Source organism: Tiliqua scincoides, chromosome 5 (assembly GCF_035046505.1).
Source record: "Tiliqua scincoides isolate rTilSci1 chromosome 5, rTilSci1.hap2, whole genome shotgun sequence".
In the NCBI taxonomy this organism is placed as follows: Eukaryota; Metazoa; Chordata; class Lepidosauria; order Squamata; family Scincidae; genus Tiliqua; species Tiliqua scincoides.
In genome coordinates this window covers 10,138,127-10,165,067 of record NC_089825.1, presented here as the reverse complement: position 1 = coordinate 10,165,067, position 26,941 = coordinate 10,138,127, and the positions used below count along the sequence as shown (strand labels likewise).

The following is a 26,941-nucleotide window of genomic DNA, read 5'->3' as shown; positions in this document are numbered from 1 at the left end:
TTATGAAAAGATATAAATAAGGCAAACAGCTGAAAAATAAAGATTTGCAGGCATAATTCAGTAGAGTACAAAAGCATAAGGCATGATTGCATGAATTGCTCCAGAATCACTTCCTTCCCTGGTTCAGTAGGATAGGATCGTGATGATAGCACTCGTGGCACTGTACAGCCTGAATTGTAAAACCCATCTAATGGGTGTTTCTTTCCATCTGCTTTAACGATGGCAGTTTTGATTGGCAGGAGATCATGTGGCTAATATTTAATATCTCATTAAAAACTCCTTGTATGCCAAGTTCGAGGGGATGCCACTTGGCAAAGCTTTCTACTTGCTGTAGATCAGTAACAAGCAAAGGTGAGCAGAAGCACCCCCGTTACTCCTTCCTAAACATCCAGGTAATTACTTTTGACAAGTGTTTGCTGGAGAGAAGGTCATAATTGTCAGCATATAAGATCTATGCTAATCTGCTCAGCTGGAGAAGATTCAGGTAGCTAATGTTTTCGTAATTAGAAGTTGTGGAAACCAGTTTTCATTACAGCTTTGCACTGAGAAAAATAGAGCCTCTAATATGGTACAATTTCATTTGTTATAGTTTTCCATGGCTGTTTCATCTTGAGGGTTGGGCAGAGAAAAGTATTAGCAGCACGTTCTGTGATGAGAAAATGATGGATAAATTAAATATTATGCTTGGTCCGCAGATAGAATTTATATTTTTTTTCTGTCTGCAAGATTTGTTTATATTTAGAGCTGCTTCACACAGAAAACATTTCTGTGTAGAACCAAGTGCAGCCTGCATGTAAAGAGTCAAGTATGGTGGCTGTATAATCTCAGCTCAAGAGAACGGGCTGGAAGTGACCTGCCAGCGAGGCCAGAAGGGATGGGGCTGGCCACTGTATGCACCAGGTTGCAGTAGCGTTCTTAGTGGGGGGCACAGTGCTAAGTTTTGCAGGATGCCTCAACCAGCTATGTAAGCTGTCTCTCCCCCTTGCCAGCGGAGCTTTGCTTTCGCTGCCCAGAATGACTCCAAAGGTGAGGGGGCAGGGCAGCTTCCATGGCACTTTGAGATGCCCTGCAAAACTTAGTACTGTGCCTCCCTCTGGGATACCACTGCTCGGCGACACGAAACCTAGTTACCTTGCACATGCCCGATCTCGTCTGATCTCGGAAGCTAAGCAGGGTCAGGCCTGGGTAGTACTTAGATGGGAGACCGCCTGGGAATACCCGGTGCTGTAGGCTTATACTATAGTCTTTCGAGACTGAAGGTTGCCAACCAACCACTGCAGATGCCTTATATAGTAAATGATACATCCTCTGTCAGTGTGTCTCAATATAACTGCAATATAGTGCAGCTTAACCCCAGATCATTTCATTGCAGTGTTGTCAGGTGGGGAAACTTTCCTCTGTATTTAATAATTAAAGTAATGCAAAACATATGCATGACAATATTCTGGTTTCAGTGAACCCTTTAGCCCTAACACAAAAGTTCAGCTGGCTCTTCCACTTTCTACAGGGAAAAAGGCTCATCATGCTTTATGCAGAAATATATTGATTTATTGTTAGGACGTATCCGGAATGGCATAACTGTTGTCTCACATGCACTAGCTTAATAATGTATTCAGCCATAAGCAAGGAAGGCTCAGTAAGACGAACAAGAGCACCCCAGGGTTGGTGGGGATCACTGTGAGGCTAACATTAGCATGCATGTTCCTCCTTGCATCACATAGGCAGATCAATAAGATGAGTCGTGTGAGATGACACTTTAACACTTATTAAAGGTGGATTGTGCCATTATTTCTTTTAAATTTAAATACGTTTTGCACTCTATCAACACCCTCCTCATTACAATTGTAAAGTACAAAAAGGTGACTCTGGCATAAAACAACCCTCTGTACTCCCAATTAATGAATGTTCCTGAATAATGAGAATCTTTTTCTGAAGCTGTAACAATATATGTGGCTGCCGCTACTTAAAGATCTTTGTGTTTTCATTATAAGTAAGAGGTGTTGATAACACCAGAGAAAAACTGGGACTTTGAAGAAGAGGGAAATTAGAAAATCATTTCTGGGTTTGGATGGTACATACTAACTACCATGAAGTTGGTAGCTAGTATTTGATCACAAAATCTGTTGCTCCGGGATGAAGACAGGTGGAGGAGCTGGGAAAGGGTTCTGGGTGGAAGCTGGTGAGTCATTAGCAGCTTTGATAAAATCCAGCGAATAATGGGTGGAAAACATGGTGGACTGTGGGTGGGTAGAACCTAACAGATCAGAAGCAAAAACTTTGTCCCTCTGAGAGTTTCCTGCCAATGTGTGTTTGTGTAAGGTATCTTTTCAAGCAGTATATCTGCACACAATTTTGATTTCAAGAACAAAAACAGACACACATTATTTAGACTACAGCTTGGGCTTGTTTATCCATGGATTTTTCATTTTTTTATTTAGTTAAAGGGATCACATGAATGAAGGAGCTTCTTCGTACCCTGTAAATGTGAGTGGCAAGTGGATCAATGTGGTTCATGACTGCAGCAGGCTGAAGGAAGTGGCAGACTTGGAGTGAAGGGCAGCCAGAATCCACTACCCCCTCACTTCCTGCTGCTGATGTAAGCCATATGTCTGGGCCAGTGATGCATATGGTGCAGTGGCCAGTGAATACACACTGTGAATACACACACACAGAGCTGGATTCACAGTTACAAAATGGTGGCACATACAGGCAGCATGTTATAAAAATAAGCAAACTTTTCATGAATAAATTTAGTAAATTTATTTACAGTCTACCTTTCCAAGAGGGGAAAAATGACAAACTAATTGACTCTTTTTTTGAAGACAGACTTCATCATTTCTCAAGCTCTGTTCCATTTTAATGTTTTTTAGGTCATGACTTCTCATGTTTTTAACAGAAGCCAATTTCTTTCTTTATCTGTAATTAAATCCACAAGTTGTTATTCTCTGAAGGTCCTTGCGAATTGTAGTTTGATTTTATAGAGAAAGAGTGCCTTAAAGAAGTTCCCATATCAATTCAGTTTTAAAACATCCAATCTATTATTCATTAATTTGGCTTTAATTGTAAAAACACTAAACTGAGGAACACTTTGGTTAGACAGGTACATGTTGCATACACAATCTGTATTTCTCTGCATGCACCAGGCAGATTTAAGCCCCATTGATTTCAATGGGAGCGGAAGGCAAGTATTCATTTCTTTCATATTGAATTCAATGGAACAGAAGAGTGCTTAGTTTTGACTGAATTCTGCCTTTTGATTTTAAGGGGTTTCCAGCAGCTAGTTTTTTGGTGTAGCAATAAACCAGAGGTGAGAAAAATGATGCCACAAGAAAGAGGTGACAGACTCACATAGGCATTTTAAACAAGGTGGCTTCTTTTGAATTGTGCTACCAATATTGATCTTGCTAGTTCCTAAATTGCCATTGAGTCTGGTAAGACCCTTGTATAGCTTTTCAGGTGCCAGGTGTAGTGAACTTTCATATCTTACTTGCAAAAAACCTCAGTCTTTGAAGTGTCACAAATCTTCATTTGCAAAAACATAATGTTTAAGTGAGTACTGCTATTTCAGAATTGACTTAACTTATTGCAAGCAACCTTTGTATAGGCAGGTGGCCTAATTCAATAGCATGAAGGACTCTGATGTGCAGAACCAGCTTATCTGAGCCCCTAAATTAGAGCCAGCAGTGCATGCTGTTAGAAAATCAAAAATTGCCCCTTCACACACTTAACAACATTCTCTGCTTGGGAGAGAGAATTATGATTTAGGTAAGGCTGGATCATTTGATTTCTGTATGTCATGGAGCAGAAGCTGGAGGCATTGCAATAGTGCAACTGCTCCTTCCACCCAGTCACTTTCAAATTGCACCACTTAGTTCATGTTTAGTCCACGTACTTGAACTTAACATGCAAGCAAGGCTGTGTGTATGCTTGAATCTGTGAGAGTGCAGAAAACCCAATCTGCCTATGATTAAACCTCTTTCCCCTGAGACAGACAACTCAAACTCCACCACCCTGTCTTCCCTTACATGCTTGAATGGATGGGTCAGGTTAACTCTTCCTTTGCAAACAAAGAAAAATATGCAGTGGGCTCATGGAAAGTGTTAAGGTCCAAAGAGGTGCTGTCAGCAACCACAATATGATGCAGGACAGTAGCATCTAATGGTAAGCACACTCACTCCCTTCCTGTTCCCCTCGCTCCTCTGTTTGGACACACAGCTTACAGAGGATAAGCCTTGATAGATGGACAGCCCAGTCCTGATTTCCTGTGGCACGCAGCTTCAGCAGCGCCGAAAATGGCTGTCGCCGGATCCTGCATGCCACGGGCTACTTTTGTCCCCTTCTTTTGTACCCTTATCTGGGTAAGGCAAGTAGCCCCGCAATGGGGCTACTCAAGTTACCACCGACCGAAAGGTCAGTGCTAAGGTAAAAGTGTTCATGTAAGGCACCAAGCCCCACACGAATGCTCCACCAGACCCCCCTCCCTCCCTTGGCACGTCTCCTGCCCACCCTTTTCCCTCCTCCTGCCCTCCCCGTCATGCCTCCTCCCCATCCTCTCTTCGCCCTCTGCCTACCTCCCCCCTCACTGAAATGCCTCCTCCCTCCTTCCCCCCGCCTACCCCCTGCCCCCGCTTACTGTGCCGCAATCAGCGGTCTGTGCGACCGCCAAGCAAGTGCCTGTCTGGCGCTAGCCCAGCACTAGCCAGGCGCACACCCAGCAGTAAGGCTCGCAAATGTGTACGTTATGGCACATTTGCAACAGTACGCACCAGCAGTAAGCCACCGCGCACTGTTCAGTATTGGGCTCTGAATCCTCTTCCGCCAGCCCAGGAGGTTAGACAGAGGAGATCCCTGGGCAGAACTCCCTCCCCCGAACAATACTGAAACTCAGAGGTCTCTGTCAAAATCACTCTCACAGTAAGTAGTACACGCAGAGCGAGAAGATGTGATGAGCCACTGAATTCCCCATAACCAGGCAGATGCAAGGTTAACAGTACAAAAGTTTATTAAAAGTTTAATAAAAGAAAAGGAGATAATGAAACCAAATGAGCAAGGGATAAAGGTAAGGAGCATGAAATTTGGAAGTGTTGATCACCTGCAATCATATGAATGACCAGCAGGTGGCACTGAGATGCTGCATAATCTCATGCATGTGGTTTTTAACTTGGAGCTTTACTGAGAACTTCGAAAGAGGCTGGTAATGCGGAGAGAGAAGACAACTTTAAGATCAATATAAATTCTTATAGTTTCAGGCGAATATCCAGTTCCTATTTGCTTGTATCTGGATGATGGAACCATCAGTCTCTCCTTGCATTTCTCACAGGTGGTGGTGGTCCCTATCTGGATCTCCCTGGTGTGATGGCTGGAGGAGTCTGTAATAGCTGGAGAAGTAGGAGGAGGAGAGAGAGAGCTTCTGACCAGGAATACTGCTTTTCTTCCTTGGCTGGAATGATGTCATCCTGGTCTCTGATTGGAGGAGTGCTGGCTGCCTGGTCACTCCTCCAGTCTCCTTGAAACCTGATCAACCAGTTTAGCTGGTCTTAGCAGATGAATCAAATTTACATTTCTCTCCACCAAGCTGTCTGTAATTTGCATCTCAGCTCTGAATGACACAGAGTGGGCTGCTGGGTCTTAAGCTTGCTCCTACCTAAGAAAACAGAAATACACATGAAATATAGACATTTAATGACATAAAGTTTTAGGTTTGTTCTAGCAATTGTTTGCACTTCTGTAGCCTCCCACTGTGGGAAGAATTGCTGGTGGATATTTCATTGGATATTGTCCACAAGAGCCGCTGGCTTGCATGGATAACATTTTGCATCTGTTACATGAGCAATATTCAGTAATTGTCCAAAATTGTGATCCTTGAAATGACTTGACAAAGGCAGGGCCACTGTTTGATCTGGCAATTGCTGAAGCTCAGTGGTCTAGAACAGAAATGCAGCTTCATTGATCACTGCAATTGTTATCACAGTCATCATTCCACCAACAGCTATTAGAACTGCAACAATAAGCGGATGTTGGACCTGTCACCTTTTTAAAAAAGTGACTTTCTGCTGATTACACATTGCTGTTAGTGAGTAAGGTCTACAGCCAAAGCTTTCTAAAATGGTTTTTGTTTCAAAGGAAATTAATTATTTTTTTCAAAAAAAACACATCTTTAATGAGGTATTTGGCATTGGACTATCCTAAATTGCTGATTATAGATAATGCAGTATGCAGATACCTCTTAATTTTAAAATACACTGAATAAAGCAGGTAGGGTAATATACATGGATAATGTTAATAATTGCAGCTGATGAGTATCAGTTACTTTAGGGTAAATTGTGTATTCAGTATCTCTTCAAGAGTCTGACATTCATTTTTGTCAGTTTAGTTTTCATGTGTCCCTTTTATTGCTTGCCTCCACATGCTGGCACATAAACAGGTACTGTCAGTCTCACCCTAGGCTTTGTACGTGCCATGATGTGAGAATAGGGTAGTGTCATGTGATGGTTTCCTCATTCAGGTCAGTGAATAGGATAGCTAGTGCTGTGCTAAAGTGCTTGTGGTCCATGGGGCAAAGCTTTGCACTGGGATTTCATGGCACCTCCTCCCCTCAATACCCTATCCATTCCCTCCTGCTGATGCCACAGTACCAAAATGGAAACTGTTGCATCCTGTGGTGCAGAGGTATCCTCCGTGTAAGGAAAGCCTCTGTAGTGGGAAGGGTCTGCTTGCTAAATAGCTGGCACAGGTCTGCGTGGACCTGCATGGTCAGATCAGGTCTGGGAAGGGGGATAGGATGTCGACAGCACCAGTCCTACGCCACTGGGGCCTGATCTGCCCATCCCCTGCCACTGTCCTCTCCTCATCCCATTTTGCCCCTCCCCACCCCCATTCTGCCCTCCCCAGCCCTCCACCTCTCCCATTAACTTACCTCCTTGGGCAGCAGAAGTGAGAAGATGGAGCACTTCCTGCAGGTCCTGCCAGCAGCACACCAAATGGTGTGTTATTGGAACTCCTTCTGCGACTAGCACTGACTGTGTTATGTCAGTCAGCTCCAGCACAGGAGGCACCCTGCCAGTGTACGGCACATGAAGGGTTGGGGCTTATTCTGGTAACGTTTAGAACTGGGACCTCAATTGTCATATATTATGAGGGCACTGGTTATGCATGAAGTGGCTAATATTTTTACTGTGCAGTCATTTGGTGATCAGGTTTTTTTTAAAAAAAATTTCATTATTAGTCAGTCTAAATAAGATTGGACAACTTCCCCTTACTGGCATTTTAATATAAAAACTGGGGTTGTGGGAAGCATTTGTTTTTGTAAAAGCTTCTACTGTCTGTATTTTTTCCCCTGCGGTATATTGTACTTTGCATTGTTTTTTCTTAGTTTCGGAAGAAGGTCAAAAAGCACTGAACAAATGTCACATAAGATCACTTATGAGAAGAGGACGCTATGCATAATAACCATTAGGACATATTTAACAAAAAAAGTTCCTCCAGTAGCAGTCATTCCCATAGTAATTTAATCCTGCTGTCTAAGATAATACAATCTCTTTGAAACAGTCTCAATTCTTTAGCGCAAAGGGACCTTTTCTGGATCAGAGGCCAAATTTCCATTACCTGATGAGCTAATCTGACGTGACAGCTGCATATGCAGATGGGGGAATCTCTTGTCAATAGTTTTTCTTCAGAGACAAAGAGAGACAAATGTCTATATTCAATCTCTCACTTCATGCATGAGTAACATTACCTTTTCTGCCTCTCTTCTATCTTTATTCAGGTAGTCATTGGGAGGAATTTAAATATAAGCTTTTATACTTCTGAATTATCTTATGCGTGAAAATCTGTTTATTGAAGATGGACAACTTGTCTGTTTGTTTATGGTACCATGTGTATTTTTATATGCAAATTTACTGTAGGTATACAAAATCTGTCACTATAATATACATATTAGATTCCTTGATGAACTTCTTTTATTCTTAATTTTTTTTAAATAGCTTTGGATTGGAGGTGAGAATGCGGGGAAATAAAGAAAACTTACTAGCTGAGACACTCTGTATTAAGTGTTTATATTCATTCAAATGCACAAATATAAGGAGTTCTAGATGAATATAAAGAATTGAATCAAAGAAGTACCAGTCTTTACCCTGCCCCCAATTCAACACTGAGTTAATGCTCAGCAAGATTCTGCATGTATAACTACATATTGGGTTGTGGCCAGTGGGCAAGCTACACTTCCCCTTTCAAAACTGTCAAACTTTTTTCAATGCATGCCTTTTTTTCCTTATGGTTTCTTCCTCACAAGTTTACTGCCCCAGTGCTGCTAGTGATTTGGAAGATGTTTACACCCTAGAGCAGGGATGCCCAACCCAAACCCTGGGGCCACTTGTGGCCCTCAAGGACTCCCAATCTGGCCTTCAGGGAACCCTTAGTCTCCAATGAGCCTCTGGCCCTCTGGAGACTTGCTGGAGCCCTCACTGGCCTGATGCAACTTCTCTCAGCGTGACGGCCAACTGTTCGACCTCTTGCATGAGCTGTGGGACGAGGGCTACCTGCACTGCTTGCTGTTTCACATCTATGATGCAGCAGCAGCAGCAGCAAAGGAAAGGCTGGCCTTGCTTTGTGCAAGGCCTTTTGTAGGCCTTAAACTACTGCAAGACCTTCATTCATTTATATAAGTTCCATCTCTAATATATTCATTTATGTGAATTTATTCAAATTTGAAATGTAAATTAATTCTTTTTTTCCCCAGCCCCCAGACACAGTGTCAGAGAGATGATGTGGCCCTCCTGCCAAAAAGTTTGTACACCCCTGCCCTAGAGTGTTCTTTATCACAGCCTTGAGGTTTTGAATGAACTGGTCCCAATTAGTTGAAAGACGGGCAACTCGGTGACCAGATAAACATGCAAAAACATGTTAAAAACATAAGAATAGCCCCACTAGATCAGGCCAAAGGCCCATCCAGTTCAGCTTCCTGTATCCCACAGTGGCCCACCAGATACCTCAGGGCGCACACAAGACAACAAGAGACCTGCACCTGGTACCCTCCCTTGAATCTGGCATTCTGAGGTAGCCTACTTCTAAGGTCAGGAGGTTGCACATACACGTCATGGCTTTACATCATGGCTACATGTCATACACCTGTGATGCTTTTCCTCCAGAAATTTGTCCAGGCCCCTTATAAAGGCATCTTGGTTAGATGCCATCACCACATCATGTGGCAAGGAGTTCCACACACTAATTATACACTGGGTAAAGACAAAATATTTTCTTTGTCCATCTTAACTCTCCCAGCACTCAATTTTAGTGGATGTTACATAGTGTTATACAGTGTGATGTTTAAGCATTTTTAACAGGACTTTGCAAAAATTCCATTTTCTGTAAAGAATAACTATATGTGTCCATGATTTTTTATGCATTGCCTTTTATACACATTAAAAAGTAATCCAGAGCTCTGGACCCTGTTAAAAGGAAGTTGAGGGGGAAAGTCGGTTTGTAACCATGACAACTAGAAGTGGTGATTTGCATGTTTGAATGAGAGTGTAATTATGTTATCACTAGAGATAACTTTCTCAACAATGAATAGTGGGAATATGGCTCAATTTTAAATTGATGTAGTTAGGAGTAAAACAGTAAGTTTTTAATAAGGCTTCACCTTATTTTTGTGGAGCTAGTGTAAGATTCCATACAGAGAGCCATGGAGTTTCCTCTGAAAAAACGATACTTTGGTATCCGCAGGAGATCCGTTCCTGGATCCCCTGTGGATACTGAATAATGAGATCCACAGGTTGGCTCTCCCATACCTCCTGGACATGACCAGAAGACCCTTCCTAGGAAGAGTCTGGGAAGCTTTCTGAGATGCAGCAAGGCTTTGCATGGCCTCCCCAGGTCTTATAAAGCCTGCTGGAGGCCTCCAAAAGGCACTGGCCTAGTTTTGGCCTAGTTTCTGGCCAAAAACCAGAAGTACCTTTCAGAGACTTCCAGGAGGCCTTCTGAGACCTGGGGAGGCCTTGCACAGTCTGTGGGCCGCAGAAGGCCTCCCTCATGGACATGACCGGAAGACCGGAGATGCTCCTGACTCACATTGGATCAAATTTGCAGGTCCCGAATCTGCAAATAAGGAGGCTCCCAAACCTGTAGATAAGGAGGACCAACCTGTACCTAGAGAAGAGAGTCAGCAGAAACCTCCTTTTCTATCAGAAGGGCCTCTTTCTTGCTTTAAATGTGGTGTGGATCATCATTTCCTTCAAGTGGACAATGGGATGGATTTAGAAAACTGTAAGCCAAGTTCCCCTGAGGGCTGGGGATAAGAATAGGCCCTCAGTTTGGCTGTACTTGTCGTAAGAGGCAACTGAACAGCCACCGGGTAGATGGGACTCGTTAGCCTGGGAAGGCAGCTCATCTGAGAGAAGGAAAACTCTGATCCCAAACATCCACTGCCTTGTGGCTACATCCAGTTATGGAAAAGGCTTCAGGAGTCAACCTCAAGGCAAAATCCAGAGCCGGAGTCCCTGAGGCAGTTCATGGCTGAACACAGTCAAGTTCTGGCAACTCCTGCGACGCCGCTGGAACCAACCGTATTGGCTTCTGCCTTTCCATTGGACCATTTCAGCAACGTGGAGAGGGGGGATTTGCTGCATGGGAAACAGTCTATCCTCCATATCTACTTTACCCAGGCTTTGCGCACTGGAGAGGACACTCTGTTCCAGAACCACAATTGAGAGCGCAATACCATAGTCTTCCAAGACTGTAGGATGCCAACAAACAAGCCAAATGATCTCCTGACGAAAAACTGGTAAGGCCACACCTGGAGTATTGTGTCCAGTTCTGGTCGCCGCATCTCAAAAAAGACATAGTGGAAATGGAAAAGGTGCAAAAGAGAGCGACTAAGATGATTACGGGGCTGGGGCACCTTCCTTATGAGGAAAGGCTACGGTGTTTGGGCCTCTTCAGCCTAGAAAAGAGACGCCTGAGGGGGGACATGATTGAGACATACAAAATTATGCAGGGGATGGACAGAGTGGATAGGGAGATGCTCTTTACACTCTCACATAATACCAGAACCAGGGGACATCCACTAAAATTGAGTGTTGGGCGGGTTAGGACAGACAAAAGAAAATATTTCTTTACTCAGCGCGTGGTCGGTCTGTGGAACTCCTTGCCACAGGATGTGGTGCTGGCGTCTAGCCTAGACGCCTTTAAAAGGGGATTGGACGAGTTTCTGGAGAAAAAATCCATTATGGGGTACAAGCCATGATGTGTATGCGCAACCTCCTGATTTTAGGAATGGGTTAAGTCAGAATGCCAGATGTAGGGGAGAGCACCAGGATGAGGTCTCTTGTTATCTGGTGTGCTCCCTGGGGCATTTGGTGGGCCGCTGTGAGATACAGGAAGCTGGACTAGATGGGCCTATGGCCTGATCCAGTGGGGCTGTTCTTATGTTCTTATGTTCTTATAACTTGATACCTTTTTTACTGGTAAGGAGATGTTTTGTAGCGAGACCTCTTGCCCGGCTGTTAAACCTTTTCCCCTTCCAAAGGGGTTCGTTTTGGTCTAGAGGAAGACGGGGGGACTGACAGGAGAGTGGTGGAAAAGACTTAAATGAGCTGTTTAGTGTTCAAACATGTACAAGCATTGGGCTAGAACACCCTAAAGGTTTAATTAATGGGGAGGGGCTGGAGGAGATGTCTTGTACCCTTCCCCCCAATGGATCGAGTTCTGATTAGAATTGTCATATTACTTGGAAAGCCATGTTCTACCTAGATTCTAGGTCAGTTACTATCCATTTAGAACATTAGCTGACCTGGACTCATGGTTTTTCTTTCCGCTTTGTTTTTTTTTAAAAAGCAGATTTCTAGCCCTGGCACAAGCCAAACAAGGAAGCATAATGTGAATGCAGGAATCTTCCTGATCATCTGTGATAGGCATGCCATTTTTCTTAACTAATGAGGGATCCAGCACTGTGGTTGACATCCATAGAAAAAGTATTATCCATAAATGCAAAAGTCACTAAAGTGATGCATCCATTATCTAAAGAAGATACTTTCTGGTTTACTCTAAAGCCAATTGTTTTTTATCTTTCCTGGGACAAAAGTGATAGCTGCCTATATAAAACAATGGAGAAATTTTGGAGAGGTTTTCAGTGTAGTAGGCAACCTTCAGTCTCGAAAGACTATGGTATCGCGTTCTGAATGGTGGTTCTGGAACAGCGTCTAGTGTGGCTGAAAAGACCGATTCGGGAGTGACAATCCCTTCCACACTGGGAGCAAGTGCAGTCTGTCCCTGGTCTGTCTCCCTGGCTATGGGCCTTCCTTCTTTGCCTCTTTGCCTCAGACTGTTGGCCAAGTGTCTCTTCAAACTGGGAAAGGCCATGCTGCACAGCCTGCCTCCAAGCGGGCCACTCAGAGGCCAGGGTTTCTGACTGAATAGCAGTATGTATCCTGTGTAAGCTGCTACAAAGGATAGCAGCTCATACAGGAAGTTGTGTTCTTTCCAATTCTGATCTTTTTCACATTAATTTTTTTTTCTTTTTTAAACATTTACCAAATGCCGTCATGTGGGAGTGGAGGGGATTGTGGCTTAGACAGCACCAGTTATGACTAAAGCTCTGCACAGTAGTCTACTGTTAATATCCATATTGCTGGGGGAAAGCTGAAAATAGGTATGACGTCAGTGCTGTCCAGTGTTATTATTCAATCTGCTAGTGTTTGGGGCTTTTTTAGTAGTACAAAGAGCAGTTCCTCATTATTTTCAAGTGGTTCTTGGCACTCTTAGTTCTGAGAATGGTATTTACACTTTTCCAAAAGATATAAAGAAGCTTTACCTGAATCAGCCTCTATGCATTTCTGCTCTTTTTTATCTGATGTAGAGGAGACTAAAGGCTATTGCATATGACTACCTATGAGCATGGTTAGAAATGCCTTCAACTGAGCATGTAAAAATGGACTGTTACCCTCATAGTCAGAATGGCTTTATAATGCTTCCTATTTTTGTAGCAATTTTTGGGCATACAAAGTGCACCATATGTAGTACTATTATGACCTAATCCTTACCACAACCCTGTAACATAGCAATCCAATACACACTTGCCTGGGAGTAAGTTTCATTGTAGGAATAAGCACACATATGATTACACTGTAAGTGTTGTCATCCCCATCTGGCCAAGAGGGAGTGGCTTGACTATGGCCACTTAGTGAACTCATGGCAGATATGAGATTTGAACCAGGGATGTCCTACTTTCAGTTTATTTTCTTAGCTGTTGCTTCAGTTTATTCTTTTAAATTCTTTGCCCTTGGTGTATGTGTGTTTCCAGGGTGGGTGTATATGTTGATACAATGGTCTTTTGCTGCCTTATTTGTGACTTTTGGCCCAATGCTATTTGGGCTTTACGCCACCAGAACAAGCATTCTGGTGCCATAAGTCTCTTTATGACTGTTGCAAAATGTAACAAGCCATTCCGTGTGGCCTGGCCACTTCCGCAAGTTGTGAGTGGCCAGGTCTGTGCTTCAGCGGATTGAGGATGCCAGCTGGTGCTGGTAAATCAGCACAGGGAGGGAAATGGGGAGAAGAGTGGAATGGGGTGGGGATGGGGGATAGTGATGGGGTGGGGAGGAGGGCAGATTGGAGCTGGGAAGGAGGCAGTATCAGTGGCAGTTGCCTATCCCCCTTCCCAGTCTTGGTCCCCTGACCTGGGTCCATGTGGACTTGTGCCAGTGATATAGCTGATGCAGGTCTGAGTAGACCTAATGGGCAAGGGGGCAAATCCAGGCTTACCCCAGGGCAAGGGGCAAGGGGGCAAATCTTCCCTTACCCTGAAGAGGCCTCCAGAAGCAAAACCTCTCCCAAGGGATTCAGCATATACACCACATTGGCGCTGCTGCACCGTCACGCAGGGGTTTGGATAGGACTAGGCTGCCTGAGGCTTTTGAAATAAGTTTAGCAAGCAGGTGGAGAAGAAATGAATGGCAAAGAGGAGGGAAGTAATGGAAATAAATTGGACCAGAAAATTGAGAGAGAGAAATTTATTCAGCTAGAATTGAGATAAATATGAATGGGAAGCAGGAAATATATGGGAGGAAATGAAAATCAATTAAAACGGGAAGGGAAGGGGGTTGAGCTGTGTGGTGTTATAATCATACACTCATACATACGAGCCCTGCGCTCATGAAAATTAGAGTAGTACGGAGAGAAAGGGAACTTGGTTTTGAATACCATGTCCTGTATTAAAGGCAGTCTACAGATGTGTGGAACAACAGGAGTCAGGTAAGTGGCTGCTTCCTCTCACCTCTTCCTTGTGTGGTCTCTTTAAATTTAAACAGCCATTCAAGGCAGGAGCAAAAGCGGGTAGCGAAGCAACTGCACCAAAAACAATCATGTGGGCAATTGCAAAAGTTCATTGTTCTTTTGAGGAATCAGTGCCCTTTTCAACTCTTTCTCACCTTTTTGGGGTTCATAACTTACTGTGCAGCTTGTTGAAGTATATGACTTTTGGCCAATTGGTAGAGCCCATCGAATTAGTGTTGTTTGCCTTTTCCTCGTACAAATGCATTTGAATTGGGTAGGTGTTCGTCTGACCTTGTTTCTCTCGTTTTGCAAAGTACTGGACATGGTTTCAAGGCTGAACACATGAAAATGAGTTTGTTTGAACATTTGTTTTCTGTGGTGTTCTCCTAACTTGTTTTTTTCTACTTCATTAATTGATGGAGGTATATATACTTTAGTAGCTATACTTACATTCAACAGCATATGTACAAAAGCACCAAATGCATTATCAGCAAGCATAATAGTGGACCAAAAGCTGCAGCAGGTGCAACACAGATTGCCTCAGAGTTCACTTGCCACTGAATTGGTGCTCCTTGCTGCAGAAGGGCATAAGCCTGTCTGTATTACTCTGTTTGTCTAATGACTGTTTATATTTTAAGTAATAAATCCTGCTTGACTTTGTCCACCAGTGTGTTCATTGCCTTCAAATCTGAAAAGAACCGTCAAATTATGGTGCTATAATGGTTTGGCATGTTGCTGCCCCTTCCCTTCGTTCCTTCCTTGCATGGTTCAACTTTGTGAGAAAGGAACAAGGGGAGAGAGTGGCAAAGAAGCTTGCACTGCTCAGGCATTTTTTTTCGGGGTAGGTAGCAGTGGACTGAAACAAGGAAGAAACAAAGGGAGGGGAGAGCAAATAGAATTTCTCACTTATTTTAGTGAGTGGGAAGTGGATCAATGCAGCTTGTATCTCTGGTGAACTGGAGGGAGGCAGCCACGGATTTGGGGTGAAGGGCACTCTGAATCTGCTACCTCACCTTCCTTCCACTGACGCAAGAAGTATCAAGTCGCCACATGGTTGGTCTGGTCCTGAGCTCTTGTTTTTACACGAGCTGTATTGTGTGATAGCTAGGTTTAATTAGTTTTCTTCATGCAATATCCTTTTCTTTTTTTGCTTTATTTTCTTTCTGTCTAGCTCTAAACTTTAATTTACAGCAGGGCTTTTATTTTTACTGTTGCCTGACACTTTGAGCACTACTGGCTGTGAAATGGCAAACGATAAATTTTATAAATAAATGCAATGCATGCTGTAGAATCTGTATCTGTCACTTAAGCAAAAAAAATCCACTCACAAGAACTGAACACCGGGGGGAAAAAGGACAAGAAATTGTAAGAGAAAATATGGATAAAGATGAAATGGAGCAATTTTTTAGTTTTCTCTCCACATGTCAAGCATATGAACTGGGAGTGGGAGTTGGGATTTCATGTGGTAGGCAGGAACTCCCACATGTGCAAAATTATATTTGTTTCTAGTGCAATAAAATTATATACATATGTGATATAGATAGCAATGCGTTATGGCTAAAATTAACTTTCTTGCAGCGCAATCCTATCTTGTACTGCAACAGGCAGGCCAGGAGGCCTGCACTGTATCCAGGTCAAGATAGGGCCCCAAAGTGGCTCAGCTGGAGGTAAGGGGAAACTCTTCCCCTTACCCCCGGGTAAGCCACTACAGCTCCAATGAGTCTCCTTAGACTTGCGTCACCTCTGGAGGTGCTATAAGTCTGAGGAGAGCCACTCCACGCTGCTCGGAAATGGGGGTAGGCTCTGGCATATCTGCCAGGTCCCAGCCCTGCCTCCCGCTTCCTGCTCACCCGCCCCTGGACTGCCCTCCTCTGCCCCAGAACGCCACCCACCCACTTCCTCCCTGCCCACCCAGACCCTTGCATTGGCCAAGCTCAGCCGACGCAAGGCTCCCCATCAGAGTTGGCATGGAGGCTGGAGGCTGGAGGCTGCCTCCGGGAGCCAGCGTACATCCCTGTGCCAGCCCAGCCAACTCTCAAGGAAGCACAAACACGTTTTATGGTACATTTGCAAACCTCCTGGGCTGGCACAAGGGACTTGTGCCAGCCCAAGGACAAGCTAGGATTGCACACTTAGATAACGATATGCCTGCCGTATGCCTCAAGTGCCACATAATCCTTTCTCCTGCTCTTGAAAATTAGATTCTCATTAATGGTGGAACCAATAGATAATGGCCGTTTGAATCTTAAAGCTTAGCTGTTGCATAGTGTCCATGTATTCTGAGTGAGAAACAAAGGCAGCTAAGAAACTTCAAAGCTTCCTGTTGCATTCAGAGCTTTCCAGCTTCAAAGAACCTTTCTCTTTTGTAGCTCTGCTCTGGATTTAATTAATACATTTAAAATATTGTTACTGCAAACAGTGTCATCATCTTTGTTTTCTGCACATTTCTCTTTCAGCGTATTTTGTTATGGAACTGCCAACTTTATTTTGTGCCTGTTAAAGAAAAGAGGTAACAAATGAGTAATCACCTCCAGTTGAGATTAAACACTGCTTGGAAGATATACACACATGCAGCAGCCTGAAGGGGGTCCAAGGGGGAGAAATAGTGTGTCTACCTTTTATTTAAACTCTCTAAAATAAAAAGCTGACATCATTAATTCTCATGCATTAACAATATTTTAATATTTTAAGACTATGAAGGTAGAAGTGGAACATATATAAGTGGCCTTTTCTTGTTCAGAAACCTCACCCTTCCATTGTGAAAAAACAGCGTTGATGAAAAATGCATTCGGAAATGTTTGCTGCATTGTCACATTTAATGTATCTTCTTCTGTGGAACCAACATGATTACCCAAAGTTGATATTATTCTGTTTTTTCTGCCTAGTTTATGTATTTCATGTTGAACTACCATTAAAGCAGATGTCAGGAGGAAGGACATGTAGGCTGTGATCAAACACTGCAATGTGTATGCGTGCAATGAAGTCCTGCACAAAGGCTACAGCGTTTGGGGTTCTTCAGTCTAGAAAAAAGACACCTAAAGGGGAGCATGATTGAGACATATAAAATTATGCATGGAATGGATTGGAGACATTCTTTCCCTTTTCACACAATAACAGAACCAGGGGACATCCACTAAAATTGAACGGAGGGAGAGTTAGAACAGACAAAAGAAAATATTTCTTTACCTAGCATGTCTTTAATTTGTGGAACTCCTTGCCACAGGATGTGGCAATGACACCTGGCCTAGATGCTTTTAAAAGGGCAGATTTCTAGAGGAAAAGTTCATCACAGGTTACAAGCCATGATGGGTGAATGCATCATCCTGGTTGTAGAAGTGGGCTATCTCTGAAAGCCAGGTGCAAGGGAGTTCAGGTTATAGGTACTTTGTTGTCTTGTGTGCTCCCTGTGAGCTCCCTGAGGCATCTGGTGGGCCACTGTGAGATACAGGAAGCTGGACTAGATGGGCCTTTGGCCTGATCCAGTGGGGCTCTTCTTAGGTTCTTACATAAGTTTTTTTTTTTTTTTTTTTTTTGAAGAGGTAAGCCAGCCAACTGGAAATGTGGCTTGTTTTGTCAGCAGTGTATATGGTGACACATTTAGCTGTAACCGCACACCTGGACTGTTTCTCCTCTGCATTGGTGAATATCGCTTCCGAGAACCAAGGGAAATGTAGAGAGGAAGATGGCCTCATCTGAGGACTGGGGGTAAAACCTTGCCCTCTCTACAGACACCAAGGGTAAATTATTCAGGAAAGTAAACCAAGGTACCATTCTAAACTATTTTTCTCATAGCCTGAGAAACAAGCAAGTTGCATGCTACTTGCATGCTATGCTCATCTGATATAGCTATGCTGCCGATAGACATTTTGCCTATAGACAAGTCTGTCTTTTTTTAATCTACGTGGGCACTAACTTCAGATGAAACTATGAAAGCTAAATAATGCATAAGCATCAGAAAGCACACTGTGCCCTTTCTATCTTTGCCAATCCTCTGGTCTCTATCTGAATCAATACCAGTGCACTGCTGTGATGGCTCACAGCATGATATGCATTTGGCATACTGAAGCAGTTAAGCTTGCTTTAAAGCAGCATAGAATCTTTGAAAGAAGCTTTCCCTCAAAATGCTATTGACATCAAAATGTCATATACATTGTCAATAATAATCACTCCCCCCCCCCCAACAAAAGACAATGGAACAATGTAGATGGTGGAAAATAAAATGAAGGGAAAATTTTGTTCTAGGTTTAAATGATTGACTGCATTTCATCACTCTGTGAGATCCAGTTATGTAATTATAGTTTGACTGTATGCCCACTGCTTATCAATTCCTTGCTTTTATTTTTTGATCCTTGTGGTGGTTTTCAGCAAACATGCTATGTATGTGAAACGTCATGCCTAGCTCTGTATTCATTAAGAATGTAGTTCAATGCAAATTATTTGAACACAAAACTTGGATTTTAGTGTCACTTCAAAAACTTGCAGCCTTCTATTCACATCTGGTATATGAGGGCAGTGATTTAAGTCTGAAAGAAGAGTGCGATGCAGTGGTGTTATTAGGGGAGTGTGGGGGATGCAGGCTGCACTGGGTGACATGCACAGGGGGGTGAAGCACACTTGGGGGGTGCTAAAATTGTGGGGGTTAGGAATAATACAATCATATACTGTTGGATGTGGAATTTACAGCAGAATGCAATGTAAAAAACTGAAGTGAAATATCTCATTCTACAAAAAGTTATGGCAAAAAAACCCAGAATACAAAAAATACATGGAGCCCTATAGAAAGTGAAACTGAGCCATATCATGCGTTTACTCGCAAGTAGGCAAACATGCCTTAGTCTGTTAGAAAGGGCAGGATGAGAAGGAGGACACCCGAGAAGGAGATCCCTCCCTCCAAGATGGCGAATGTATCAAACCCTGTGGAAAGTGAAACTAAGGGCACAATCCTAGAACGGACTTTGGCCGGCACAAGTTATGCCAGATCCCAACCCTCATTTCCGGGGAGAATGGAGCTGCTTCAAGCCACTGCACTCTCCTTGGACCTGTGCCACCTCCAGAGGTGACACAAGTCCAAGGAGACCCATAGGGGCCAGCGGCCCTTACCCAGGGATAAGGGGAAAAGTTTCCCCTTGCCCCTGGCTGTACCACTTCCGGCCGCTATCCTGCGCTGGAGCTCAGCAAATACTTCCGAATTACTAAAAAGGATAAAAACAGCGGCTTTAGTAGGGAGCGGCCCTCCCTACTAAAAAGGTTATAAACAGAGGCTTCAGCTGATAAGGTAAACTTCTTTCTTTTTTAGACTTGCAAAACCAGGTGGATCCTGATAGTGATATGGTTTAAATAGCAGTTAAATTGAACTGGGCACTGGGTAGGGCTGAAAACTTTGCTGATTTTTTGGGGTGGTGGGGATTTTGCAGGCAGGCTACAGAGAAAATTCACTTGGTGGAACAGGACTGGCTTCCCATTATTTATTTATTTGTTTTACTTTAATTATTATTTTAATTTGCTTGATGATGTCATGGCCATGACATCACTTCTGGTGGATCCTGGACAGACCGTCATTCTAAAAAGTGGGTCCCTTTTTTAATGTGGCTAAGAACATTACTCTTAGGGCTTTTGGATAACACAGCCCTTTGGGAAAGAGGGCCAAGCAGTGACGCACAGACGCACACATTGAAGGATCTCAGGGCAGTGTATTTGAATTTTCTGTCCTTTCTGCTTTTACTTTCACAATAACTCTGTGAGGCAGGTGAAACTGAGAGAGAGAGTGTTTGGCCTGAGTGTCTGACCCAGTGAGCTACCTGGCTTGGGCCAAGGGAGTTTGAGCACAGTTTCCTTACATTCAAGTCCAGTGTTCTATGTGCTGCATCAGATGGTACATGAGGACTTGTACCCTGCCTTACAGTCAATTCTGTGCAATTCTGTGATGCGTCCATTCCATTGTCCCTGTGGCAACTCAGGTGTCACAGATGTGGTTTTCCTACTTCAGTCAAGGGAGACTGTCCATTCCACACCTGTGTGTGTCCTTTAGTTTTGCTGTCATCAGAGAAGGAAGAAAAGATGTATTAAGGATGGAGTCATAATATAGCGGCATCTCATATGTTCTGTGGTTCCAGTACAGGAAATCAATTGTAGTAAATATATATCCCCTAGTTAGGTTACTATGTTACTCTCTTTTGAAATTGCACTATGACTAACGGGGAAAGATCTGTCATTGGCTGAGAGTGAAGTGTATTTTTTCCTACAATAAAAAAAAACTGTGTTAAAATGTTGAACTGACAGCTGCCCAATAGAAGCCCATACTCCTGTTTTTCTTGAACTCTTTGGGAAACGTGGTTATTTTTAGTTGCCAAGGTACCTTGGTGTACAGTTCAGTTCAGTTCAGTAATTTGAGGAATATCATGTGAAGGTTTTAAATCCACAGTGCCATATCAAAAACTCAAGGAGTTTATTAAATAAAGTCTCATTTTCAATATGCCAAGAATCAATATTTTTCCTGCAGTTGAACATATATCTGATTTTGTTTTGTTAGAGCATTTTATTACAGAAGGGGAAAGAGAACCACCTGGCTTTTTAAAAGAATGAAATCTCACACTGGTCATATAGGATGGGAAATAAAACATGTAATGGAATAGGTTAATGTATTCTGTCTTCCTCTGCTATGTCAAAGATCAGTCTCTCTTACTGGATATTGGGTCCTATTCATGTAGAATATTCAAACATGACGGCACAATTCTATTCAACTATGCTGTGCTGATGCAGCTGTGTCAATGGGATGTGTGCTACATTCTGTGGTGAGGGGGGCAGTCACGGAGGCCTCCTCAAGGTAAGGAAACATTTGGTCCCTTACCTTGGGTCTGTGTTGGGGTTGCATCAATGCTGAAAAGTTGGATAGGATTGGGCCCTAAGTTACTGCAATTATTAGTGAGAGTTCAGAAGCCAAAGTCAGTGTAATCTGAGGGCTCTAGCAAAAGAAGTTAGAAATTAAACAGACAAGTGACATAATACATTAAGCATGCACCTTGTCTTTACATTTTCTTTTTGTTCTTTTAACTCATTTTTGTCCGGCCCACAGGTGTGCACATTTGTTCCCTGGTGCTTATATGCAACATTGGGCAGAAACGGCTTAAAATAGCAGTTATGATCAAATTAGTTTCAGGGCCACAGTGTGTGTGGAGGGATTTTTTTTAAAGCATTTTCCCCTTTTCTGTGTTCCGAATGAAAATTCTCCTCCCCAGCTGCTATTTATCCTGGAGAACTGCCGTTGGCACCAGCAAGGGCAAAAAGCAACTTCAGGGGGAATATTTTGTTGAGAATACAGTGGAGGGGGAATCCTCTCATGCCATGGTTATGATCCTATTCAGCCAACCCCACCCCCGTGGCTTATATTTAAAAAGAAGAAAGGGAAAATTTAAGGGCAAATTACATGTTGAAAGTTACAAGGAGCTTGGTTGGATAAGAAATGTTCATGTATTTGTGAAGCCTTTGTGAATCAAGGGATTCTGTGAATTATTAACAGGTGACATCCCACAAGTCCTTTTAGAGTCCCCTGTAGTTTCCATGATGCACATAGTATTTTTATTATGATATCAGAAATGGTGAATGCACTTCTTTCAACAAAGAGTACAGAGAAGTAATGACATGCTTCTGATGCCATTGTGGATTTTCTTGGTTCAGTTACAGGCATGTTTACATATTCAACCATTCTTAATCATGGCACACAGAATCTGGCTGCATGGGTTCTTGTGTTGACTGCTTAAAGTCATTTTAGGCTTCTTAGTACAGAGCTCCAGTCTCTCCAAATGTTCCAGAATGTGTATGTGAGGCTGGGTTTCAGGCAAAGGAAAAGGGCAGACACAGATTCAGGAGCTGTTTTAAAACAGATTAGTGAGCTGCAATAGTGAGGCACTGTAGGTGGCAAAACTCAGTTATCATGTGTATGATTAGTTTCACCTTGTAGCTGTGTGTCTTTGAAAATGCAATTAACAGCTTTATATTCAGCATAGCTGTTTTATTTTGTTGCACGGTGTGCAAGATTTGGATTGCAGTGGAGTGGGGTGGGGGCTAATTGGTAAACACAGCCTTGCCAGATTCTCTGCCATTCACCCAATTCTGTTAATGTTAATTGGCTCAGCTTCAGTGTCTCCTGGATGAGTGTTAAAAGGCAGCCACAGATTAGAGAGCTGCAAGCACTTGTGTTTCATGGGACTGACTCCAAGGAGACTCGGGAAATTTTTTTTTAAATTAATGTTGAATGCCGGCGAGCTTTCGTGACCCATGGTTGCCACGGTTACCATTTTGTCTGCTAATCTGATGGTGGTGTGTATGTTTATTGGTACTCATTTCTAATGATCTTCAGAGACGATGTCAGCTGGATAGAATTATTGTGCAACTGTGGTCAGAGGCACCGAAGCTTATTTCTAAATTCTGCTATATATTTATATATATTATTTATTTATTTATGGTACCAAGATGTGTCTGCCCTGGGGTCCAGGTATTACAGCTTCTTTATGTAAAGTTCACATGGAAGGCACTCTAAAGTACACATTCTTACCTTAAGAACATAAGAACAGCCCCACTGGATCAGGCCATAGGCGCATCTAGTCCAGCTTCCTGTATCTCACAGCGGCCCCACCAAATGCCCCAGGGAGCACACCTGATAACAAGAGACCTCATCCTGGTGCCCTCCCTTGCATCTGACATAGCCCATTTCTAAAATCAGGAGGTCGCACATACACATCATGGCTTGTAACCCTTAATGGATTTTTCCTCCAGAAACTTGTCCAATCCCCTTTTAAAGGCATCCAGGCCAGATGCCGTCACCACATCCTGCGCCAAGGAGTTCCACAGACCGACCACACACTGAGTAAAGAAATATTTTTTTTTTGTCTGTCCTAACTCTCCCAACACTCAATTTGAGTGGATGTCCCCTGGTACTGGTGTTATGTGAGAGTGTAAAGAGCATCTCTCTATCCACTTTATCCTTCCTATGCATAATTTTGTATGTCTCAATTATGTCCCCCCTCAGGTGTCTCTTTTCTAGGCTGAAGAGGCCCAAATGCCGTAGCCTTTCCTCATAAGGAAGATGCCCCAAGTAATCATCTTAGTTGCCTCTTTTGCACCTTTTCCATTTCCACTATATACGTTTTGAGATGCGGCAACCAGAAATGGACACAATACTCCAGGTGTGGCCTTACCATAGATTTGTAGAACGGCATTATATTATTAGCTGTTTGGTTCTCAATACCTTTTTCTAATGATCCCAAGCGTAGAATTGGCCTTATTTACTGCTGCCGCACATTGGGTCGATACTTTCATCGACTTGTCCACCACCACCCCAAGATCTCTCTCCTGATCTGTCACAGACAGCTCCGAACCCTTTGGCCTATATGTGAAGTTTTGATTTTTTGCCCCAATGTGCATGACTTTACACTTACTTGCATTGAAACGCATCTGTCATTTTGCTGCCCATTCTGCTAGTTTGGAGAGATCCTTCTGTAGCTCTTCACAATCACTTCTGGTCTTCACCTTGCTCAACTGAGAGATTTACTACTTCTCTATGTTTAAATTTCAACCTTATGACTTACCTACCTAATCAAAATAGTGATATGTTTTCTGGTGGAGAGAAGAGTAAGGGTCAAACTAGATGTTTTTCTTCTTGGCAAATAGCAGGTGGGAGACTAAAATGGGGGGAAGCTGCAGCAGGAGGGGATCTTCAGGACTTTGTCACTGCCGGGTTCCAATCATGTGTCTCCTGTTGCACCGTTTTAATTGGAAAAATCTCAGTTGAAGCCAATGGAAGGTGTTTTTCATTTAAAATAGTGTCAGGAGGGTGCAGTTGGAAGCAATCCTGTCAGGGACAAAGCACTCAAAACCCTTCTCTGTGATTTTGCCCCATTTCAGATCCCAACATGCCATCTACCAAAAACAAAAATCCTGGATCACATTATGCATTACACACATTGTCTGGTTTGACACTAAAAGTGACGTATGAAACATTAAAATTGTTCTTTTTTCCTCCAGGTTTCAGTGAAAAAGTGCATTTAGAGTGCATTCAGGACAGCATTTTTCTTCCCTTTCATTTCATTTTTTCCCTGTCATGGAAATAATCTCTGAGTGCTGAGGGCCAGGCATTACTGATGTTCCACACTTCCTGATTTTTTTAAAGGGGTTGTGCAAAGAAGGGTTAGGAGGATTGGTCAGGGAACCTGATCACCACCTCTATTTGATTTTTTTTTCGAGGAGGAAGCAGATCAATTGGCTTCATCCACAGGTGGCTGGAGGGAGACAGTAACTAGCTGACAGGATGGGAACCTCCCTGAATTTGCCACTCCGCCTGCTATTCAGTGTGAGCCATGTCATGTTTGATAGATGGGCCAGCCCTGCACTTACCTGGGAGTGAGGTCCATTTAAATAAATGAGACTTAGGGCACAATCCAAACCAACTTTCCGGCAGTGAGGTAAGGGCAATGCAGCCCCAAGGTAAGAGAAAAACAGTCCTTTATCTTGAGGAGGCCTCTGTGATTGCCACCCAAATGCCAGATGCAGCACATGCCCCATTGGCTTAACTATGTCAGAACTAGAAAGTTGGTTAGGATTTGGGCCTTAATTCTGATCAGACATATGCTTGTGCTGTAAGTTCTGCTCATAAATATTTATGTAATGGTCAGTGTCTTACTATTATATTGCCCCTTTGAAATATGATAGCAACCTAGAGAGTCTTCACCCACAAAATGCCACTTGTAATCTTATTTTCTGTGTCTGCGTGGAGTGCATTTTATTAACCCCTCTTTATTTTCCTTACTGATGCATCAGTAAATTCTAAACCAGCTTAGGAACACTGCTTAGTGACCTTTTTGTTCTTTACATTTTGGGGCAGTGGGGAATCAGCAAAAGAAAACAATAGTAGTAACCTTTCCATAATCATTATCATAAGCTCCACTGACCTTAAAAAACACTTTCAATCCAACAGTGGTATATTGATGACTACTGCTTTGTTGAGTTCTGGGGCCTGAAAATGTTTCTGTTCATGCTAAAGTGGAGGAGAAGAAAATGTATATGTAATTAACAAAATAAGAGGGTGTATTAATGTAGTTTAAGTCATGACAAAAAATTGCATTTTCCATAAATGGAAATTTAGGTACCAGCACTAAGCTGAGATTTTGACTTTTTTAAAAAGTCTTGTTGTTATCACTAAATAATATGTATAGTCATTCTGATTTGTTTTATAGTCTTGATCATGTTTGTCTTTAAAAGCTCCCTGTATTGTCAACTTGTTACTGCCCTTCAATTATATAAATGAGAAACAGAGGCTGAGAGATGAATAAGGTTGCACTGTATTTACATGAAAGAGGTGATGAAGGATGAAGGATGAGGCAGCAGCTCAGTTTTAGCTGCCTCAGGGAATCAGCACAGTTCCAAGGCCTGGCTTGGTTCAAGGTGGTGGTGGTTCAAGAGGTTCTCAGCAAAGGGCCTGGGAAGGCAGCTGGATGAGAAGGGGTTCATTGTCAGGTATCCTCCACAAAGGCCAGGTCCAACCAACTCAAATATGGCCACAGCTGGAGTGTTAGCTGAAGCTGGGCAGAAGGTCCCACTGGCCCCAGCCACGACCTGGCAATCCAGGAGGAGCTGAGAATGAAGGACTCCCAAGCTGTGTGTACCTGCTCCTACAGAGGGAGTGCAAGCCCATTCAGAACAGGTTGATAATCCAGCAGCTGCATCCTGGATTTCTGGACCAAGAGAATATCTGTCTTGTCTGAATTTAATCTGAACTTAACCCCCATCCAGGTTCCAACCGTCTCCAGCAGTGCTCCAAAACCTCAGTAACTTGATGAAAAAGACAGATAGAGCTTAGTGTCATCAGCATATTGATGGCATCTAACTCCAAATCCCTGGATAACCTCTCTAGGCAGTTTCATATAGATGTTCAGCAGTGTGGGATCCCTGTGGCATCCCACACAATGGTCAGGATGTCAAGCAGGCACACACACCCCCAGCACCGTCTTCTGGAATCTGTCAGCTGTTGTGGTCTAGTGCGCCAGCTGCATGTGAGTCAGTCAGATCTGACCTCAGTGGTCCATGCTTGATGATATATCATCTTGATTATGGTTACACATTCTATGTGGAACTGCCCCTGAAGACTGTCAGGAAACTGCAATTAATGCAGCTCATTTGGTCGCAGGGCTTAGTGCTTCCACTATATCAGACTGCTGCTTCAATGGCTACACTGTCTGGTAGTTCAATGCCAGGCACAATTCAAGGTACCAGTTTTAACCTTTAAAGCTCTTTATGGTTCAGGACCAGGGTATCTGAGAGACTTCCTCCTTCCAACCCATCCAATCCTCAACCAACCAGGCTCAAATCCTAACCAACTTTCCAGCACTGGCATAGCTGTGCCAGTGGGACGCGTGCTGTATCCTGCAGTTGGGTGTCACTCATGGAGACCTCCTCAAAGTAAGGGAATGTTTGTTCCCTTACCTCGGAGCTGCATTGCCCTTATATTGGGGCTGGAAAGTGGGTTAGGGTTGCGCCCTTATTTGTGTGTATTTTTTGTCTTTTAATTTTTTTATTATTCACTAATAAAGCAGAAAAAAAGAATTGTTCTGAGTCAGTGGATGGCATTGTTGACATTGTAGAATAGACAGTGTTGCTTACCCTTTGTCTTGTCATGGACACA

The 26,941-nt window shown here is 43.1% G+C and overlaps 1 protein-coding gene and 1 pseudogene across 1 annotated transcript in view; both read left to right on the top strand.

Moving 5' to 3' along the window:
• PTPRN2 (protein tyrosine phosphatase receptor type N2) overlaps positions 1-26,941 on the top strand; it is a 636,554-nt gene that overhangs the window by 231,703 nt on the left and 377,910 nt on the right. The gene's annotated exons all lie outside the window — the stretch shown is intronic.
• Positions 1,122-1,233, top strand: LOC136655075 (5S ribosomal RNA; annotated as a pseudogene).